The following is a 6,939-nucleotide window of genomic DNA, read 5'->3' on the forward strand; positions in this document are numbered from 1 at the left end:
ATGGTTTGCTGCAACCTTGTTGAATTGGCCTTGCATTGCCCTGCTGGATCCCTTCGTTCAGTTCATCAGGTGGTAAGTGGCTAAGCATGGTTTTTCTTATGTGAGGCTCATGTTGGTTTTGGTTGGTTAATGAATGAATTTTGTGAATGAGTTTGGTGAAGTTCTAAGTGTGAATTGCCATTACATGGAATTAGGTTAGTCACCTATTGAAACTGTTACAGGTTATGACAATTTGTAGGTTTAGATTGATGGCTTGTCAAATCCCAATTCTGCTTAACATAATGCTTTTGATTACTTGTGATGTCCATTGTTGTTAGCACATTTGATCTGCTTCTGTTCATGTTGATGCAGGTTTGGACATTACAATGATTTTGCTGGCAGGATTTAGTCAAGTGGTCGTGTGCACTGCAGGTTTTAAGGTTGAATTGTGGAACTCATCTCGACTTAATCAGGTTTATCATACAGCCAAAGGTTTCAGGTATGTGTAGCATAACATCATGGTTTGGGTTGCCACTTTCATCTGGCTTGTGCACTGATGTGCAATCTATCTGAACCTAAAGCTGCTAAAATCCATCCATGCCTATTTCCTGTGTCCATGGTTATTAGCACTTGTGTGGATTGAATGAGTAGGCTAACTTATGAATTGTCATGCTGCCCTATATTCTGAATTGTTGTGGCCATAGCTATGTTAATGGCGAACTATGCATTTGTCCCATGGTTATAAATTAAACTGTGAAGTGGTTGCATGTGTTTTTGCAGGTTTGTCCATTGCCTTAATCCTGACCCTGCAGTTTAGCATTTGGTCTGGTTCTGCAGGATTCTTGGCTTGGGCATTATGGTGGTTTGGTTCTGCATCAGGTAGTTTGTGGATTGATTATGCTTGCCATGAACATGAATGAATTGTGTTGAAACCTCTTGCCAAGCCATATTTTATTAGAATTATAGGTATGTTTGGGCTACTACTGAGCTAGAATGGTGTTGCTTGAAATATCAAGATGTTGCATCCCTAAGGTAAGGATTATTGCTCTTTGTTATGTGATGCAGGACCTGCTTCTTGGTTGTGACTTAGGGTGCAACAAGGTACTGAATGGCATTTTCTGCAGGATTTGCACCAGTTGGGTTCAGTGATGGTCCCAATAGTTGCTTGCTGCTATGTTTTGTTGTTGAGAAAAGCTAGAGAGGAACTCCCACTATAGCATAGTAGTATGGTGAACTTCATTTTGATGAAGATGCTGAATGGTCAGATACAAATACCAACCAAAATTGGAGTTTCAAATGATGCATGTCTGGCCTTTAGGCATACTGCACCCAATTCCTGCTTGATTGTTATTTTCTGTTGTGGGCAGGGATCGATGGAGGGTTCAGGTACTGATAGCAAGAAATCCATGGAGCCAAAACAGGTTGGTGCGGAATATTCGCAGCTTGCTGTAAGAAAGTTCAAACTGGTTAGCAATTAACCTTCTCCAATAACTTATGGCCTGCTTGAGATTCAAAATATAATGCCAATTGATTCCTGCAGGTTTGGTCCTAGCTGCTGCAACTTTCATATGCTTTTCCCATTATTGTGAGTTTAAAGCCAAATGTATATGGGAATGTTACAATGGTCAGGTCATGGTGCTGCTGCAAGGCTTGGCTCAAGTGTGCTGCAGGATTGGGTATTACAGCAGTTGGTGCAGCAAGGCAAATGCAGTAGGAGGCAAGAAACTTCAAAGTTTAAGGCATGACCAAGTTGGCATTAAAGTGAAGAAACCAAATCCACAAAGTAAAATCAAGGCCAACATGGACATGAAGCATGGAACGAGGATTGGGGTCATGATGGAAGACTTAGGATTTTAGGGTGCAAAGAGGTTGCGTTGACTTTGGTCAAGGTTGACCAAAAAGTCAATTGTTGACCAAAGTCAACAATTGGTCAAAAATGCATTTTTTTTGTATTTTCTTGTGTAAATGGAGAATGAATCAATTATTATGGGGAAATTTTGGGTTTAGGGAATTTGGGTTGACTTTGGTCAAAGTTGACCAAAAAGTCAACTGTTGACCAAAGTCAACAATTGGTCAAAGTGTCAATTTTTGTGTATTTTTTGTATGGAATCAAATGTACTGAAATAAAATTGAAATGGATTAATAAAATGGTTTGAAGTTGGTTTCACAATTGGTTTAATCATAACTTGAATGTTTGACTCTTGAAAAGAAAATAACTTGACTGGTAGTGAACGGAACCATGAAATGAGACCATAAGGTTAGGGTTTTGGCATAGTATCCATGAACCAATAACATGACTAGAAAGTGGCTTGAAACACAAGAAACTTGGTTGTTCAGATGACCCAGACCATAGATATATCCACAATCATAACACCATGACCTTGGATCAAAACCACAATCCTCATACAAAACCAAAGTAAAGCTAGGCCAAGCATGCCAAACAAACATAAAAATTTAGGACCAAAATCGGGGTATGACACACTCGCAATAACCAACAAGCACAAATGGATCAACTGGAACAAAATCAAACTACTATAAGAGAGGAAGTATCCCAAGTCTGAGCCTAAATGGGGCAACTAATGAAGACTATTCAGGGTGTAGCCAGAGGCCAAGAAGTCATGGCAATGATTCAGGAAGAAATGCAACAAAGGGCGTTATTACTTCTACTATAGATCCTCCCGTACCACCACAAGGCAATCTTGCGGTTCAAATCTTTGTGATGACACCTAAGAGTGTCCCTTCATAAGTAGTCAATCCCCCTGTCATTAAAATAGATTACCAACATGACGCTTTCTTCAGTCCTAGAGTCGGTTCAATGTATTATGCTTTTGGCCCACCAACTGTTGAGGTGGATAATAAGGTCAATGCCATTGAAGAAAAACTTAAGGCAATGGAAGGTTTTAACGATATAGGGTTGGATGCTGCAAAGATGTGCTTAGTGTAACACCCCGATAATAATAAAATAATTATTTAAATTGAGTTAATAATATATTTATTAATTTAATTAAATAATTGGAAATTTTATTATTATTATAATTGGAAAATATATAAGTTGGAAATAAGGAAAAGAGCCCATTTGGAGTAAAAAGGTTTTTACGTGAAAAGCAGAGAAGCGATCGTGAAAGAGGAAAAGGGCAAAGAGGCAGAGCAAGAGGAAGAAGGTTGGAGAAGAGAAAGCTTGAAGCTCAAAGTTTTGCCGGATTAATCAGGTAAGGGGGGTTTATCGTCGATTAATGGGTATTATGGGATAATATGTAATGGGTAGTGATAAGCCGTTGATTTGACCCTAATTGGGATTGTTGAATGCTGGAATTACGTTGGATAAACTGTGTTAAAAATTGAAATTGAATCCGTAATTGCGTGAGTCGTGTTTTCCCGAACGTATAGCTTTTTACGGAATTGGAATCGGAGGTCCGGAAGTCCTCCAACGGCGGAAAATGCGGAGAATTCTGCATTCTGCCTTGTGTTAGCGCAGGAACAGCTTTCTGTCTTGCGTTAACCGGTTAACCCAGGGTGTTAACCGGTTAACACTATTTTGAATTGTGAAAATTTGCTGTTTTGTCTGCGTTAACCGGTTAACCCAGGATGTTAACCGGTTAACACTGTAGTGATTGCTGAAATATTGCTGTTGTGCTGCGTTAACCGGTTAACCCAGGGCGTTAACCGGTTAACACTGTTAAGTTTTGGGACAGGAGGCGTGTTGTGCTGCGTTAACCGGTTAACCCAGGGCGTTAACCGATTAACACTGTTGCAGAGTGGAAAATTGGTGTTTTAAATGTTGTGTGCCTATTTGAGGGTTGGCCTATGTTGGCCTATGATGTAACAGGGATTAATTCCCGCTGTTTGAGCAGTATAGGTATTAGTAGAGTGTGCTAATGCTGTGTTCAATTATTTGACATGATATGATGTTTTGATACATGTGTTGGTGATGTTTGATGGTATGCATAATGTTGTGAATGTACATGTTATGTATGCAATTGTAATTGGACTGTTGTATGGCTTAGAGTGTGAGCATATGTCCATTGTGGATGTTGTTGTTGATGTTGCATTGCTAGATAATTAGCTTGCATAGCATAGCCTTGGGGCTGTAGCTAATTCCCATGGTGAGGAATTAGTGAGTGAATCATTGTGGATTTGTTGTTGATGTTTGCATGCTAGATGATTAGTGTGCATAGCATAGCCTTCGGGGCTGTAGCTAATTCCCATGGTGAGGAATTAGTGAGTGAGTCATTAGATCTCAAATGAGTGGGACTAGTGAGCTTAGTAGCCGTATCTGGATTTGATCGGTGAGCTTGAACTAGATGTTCAAGAATAGTCGGTACCGCATGTGTGGAGTCTCATTGCATAATGTATGTATGGCGTATAATATGAATGGATGTATTCCAATATTATACGTGTGTTTGTGTTGTTATGGAGTATGATTTGAGATTATACTTGTGTTTTATGTTGGTGTTGAGCATGATGTTGAGTTGATGTGCTGTTACTGATCGTATGTTGTGATTAGGGTGATTAATGTGTCAAATTACTTAACATGACATGAGATTTTATAATGCTTATTATATCGATTGAGGAACTTACCCTTACAACTATTTTTCAGGTAACGAGAAATGAGTTGAGTAGAAGCGAATGCTTGGAGACTAGTGTAGTCTCCTTAGTGGGTCATGCTCTGATAGATGTAACATCGGGAGGGAACCTTTTAATTATGTTGTTAATGATTGTTGAACCAGTTTACATGTAGTATGTTACATGTTTTGATTGATTTGATTTATATCCGCTGCGATTTATGCAAATGTTTAATTCATTAAATAAAGAGCATGACAGTTATTTTGGAACATGGTGTGAATGATTGTGTGACACCCTTAACTGCATAATTACTCTGATATATGTTTATTATTTTAATTAAATAATTGGGGTATTTTAGAAGGGTGTTACATTAGTGGTATCAGAGCATAGTCGGTCGAGTCAAGTCGTAATTATTCTGTTTCCCCTGTACGGTATAGGTGTTGTGTAACCCTATCAGTACTCATTGTTTTAGTTGTTTGGGTTTTCAGAATAGAGATGGCTGGAAGAGGTCGAGATGATGCTGCGATTGCTGAGGCTCTGGGTATGCTAGCTGGAGTACTTGGAGGGAGTCCGAATGTTGTGGGAATGGGAGCTGCTCGCCAACTGAGTGAGTTCCAGAAGAACAATCCTCCAATGTTCAAGGGAGCATACGATCCAGATGGCGCTCAGAAGTGGTTGAAGGAGATCGAGAGAATCTTCCGAGTAACTGAGTGTGCCGATAACCAGAAGGTCAGGTTCGGTACGCATATGCTGTCAGAAGAAGCTGATGATTGGTGGGTTGCTACCCGCACTGAGTTGGAATCTGCTGGGAATGCTGAGATCACTTGGGCTGTGTTCAGAGAGAGATTTCTGAGGAAGTACTTCCCAGAGGATGTCAGAGGAAAGAAAGAGATAGAGTTCTTGGAATTGAAGCAGGGCAATCGGTCGGTTACTGAGTATGCTGCTAAGTTCACAGAGCTGTCGAAGTATTACACTCCCTATAATGAGGCTGCTGGAGAATTTTCGAAATGTGTGAAGTTTGAGAACGGGTTGCGTCCCGAGATCAAACAGGCTATTGGATACCAACGAATCAGAGTGTTTTCTGACTTGGTTGACTGTTGCAGGATTTTTGAACAGGATTCCAAAGCCAGAGCAGAGAGCTATCAACAGAGAGTTGATAGGAAAGGCAAGAATCAGAATGATCGTGGAAAACCGTATGCAGCTGGCAAAGGTTTCCAGAAGCAGAGTGGGATGAAGAGGCCTAGTGGGGGAGACTCTAGTGCCCCTGTTAAGTGTTATAGATGTGGTCGGGCTGGACATCGTGTCCATGAGTGTACCAGTGCGGAGATGAAGTGTTTCAAGTGCGGAAAAGGTGGTCATTTGGCTGCAGAGTGTCGGTTGAAGACTGTAACTTGTTTCAACTGTGGAGAGTTGGGTCATATCAGTCCACAGTGTCCTAAGCCGAAGAGAGAGAATCAGTCAGGAGGCAAGGTCTTTGCTTTATCGGGTTCTGAGACTTCTGCAGATGATCGTTTGATCCGAGGTACGTGTTATATTAATGGCTTTCCTCTTGTAGCTATTATTGACACCGGTGCTACTCATTCCTTTATATCTTTGGATTGTGCTGTGAGACTTAAGTTAGAGATATCTGAGATGCTTGGAAGTATGGTGATTGATACTCCTGCGAAGGGTTCAGTGACTACTACTTCAGTTTGTTTGAATTGTCCTTTGAGTATATTTGGTAGAGACTTTGGGATAGACCTTGTGTGTCTTCCCCTAGTGCAGATTGATGTTATCTTGGGAATGAACTAGTTGGTGTTTAACCGAGTTTCTATTAATTGTTTTGATAAGACTGTGATATTTCCTGGGGTTGAGGAAGGAAAAAGTTTGTTTCTATCAGCCAGGCAGGTGAATGAGGAAGTAGCAGATGGGGCGGAGTTGTTTATGCTGTTAGCGACTCTGGAGGCTAAAGATAAACTGGTGATTGGCGATCTAGCAGTGGTGTGTGATTTTCCTGATGTGTTTCCTGAAGAAGTGAATGAATTGCCGCCAGAGCGTGAAGTTGAGTTCTCGATTGATTTGGTACCTGGTACTAGACCGATATCGATGGCTCCGTATCGTATGTCTGCTGTTGAGTTAGCTGAATTGAAGAGTCAGTTGGAAGATCTGTTGGATAAGAAATTTATTCGTCCGAGTGTGTCACCGTGGGGTGCACCAGTGTTATTGGTTAAGAAGAAAGAAGGTACTATGAGGTTGTGTGTGGACTATAGGCAACTGAATAAAGTAACGATCAAGAATCAGTATCCTTTGCCGAGGATTGATGATTTGATGGATCAGTTGGTTGGTGCGAGTGTGTTCAGCAAAATAGATTTGAGGTCGGGATATCATCAGATACGTGTGAAAGCTGAGGATATTCAG

At 40.7% G+C, this 6,939-nt stretch overlaps 1 long non-coding RNA gene across 1 annotated transcript; it reads left to right on the forward strand.

The window, feature by feature from the left end:
- The first annotated feature begins 515 nt into the window (after positions 1 to 515).
- On the forward strand, positions 516 to 1,443 carry LOC127105938 (uncharacterized). The gene is made up of 3 exons (XR_007795187.1): positions 516 to 945; positions 1,045 to 1,239; positions 1,347 to 1,443. It is a non-coding gene; the product is annotated as an uncharacterized LOC127105938 (long non-coding RNA).
- Positions 1,444 to 6,939: the final 5,496 nt, after the last annotated feature.

This window comes from Lathyrus oleraceus, chromosome 7 (genome assembly GCF_024323335.1).
Source record: "Lathyrus oleraceus cultivar Zhongwan6 chromosome 7, CAAS_Psat_ZW6_1.0, whole genome shotgun sequence".
Lineage (NCBI taxonomy): Eukaryota > Viridiplantae > Streptophyta > Magnoliopsida > Fabales > Fabaceae > Lathyrus > Lathyrus oleraceus.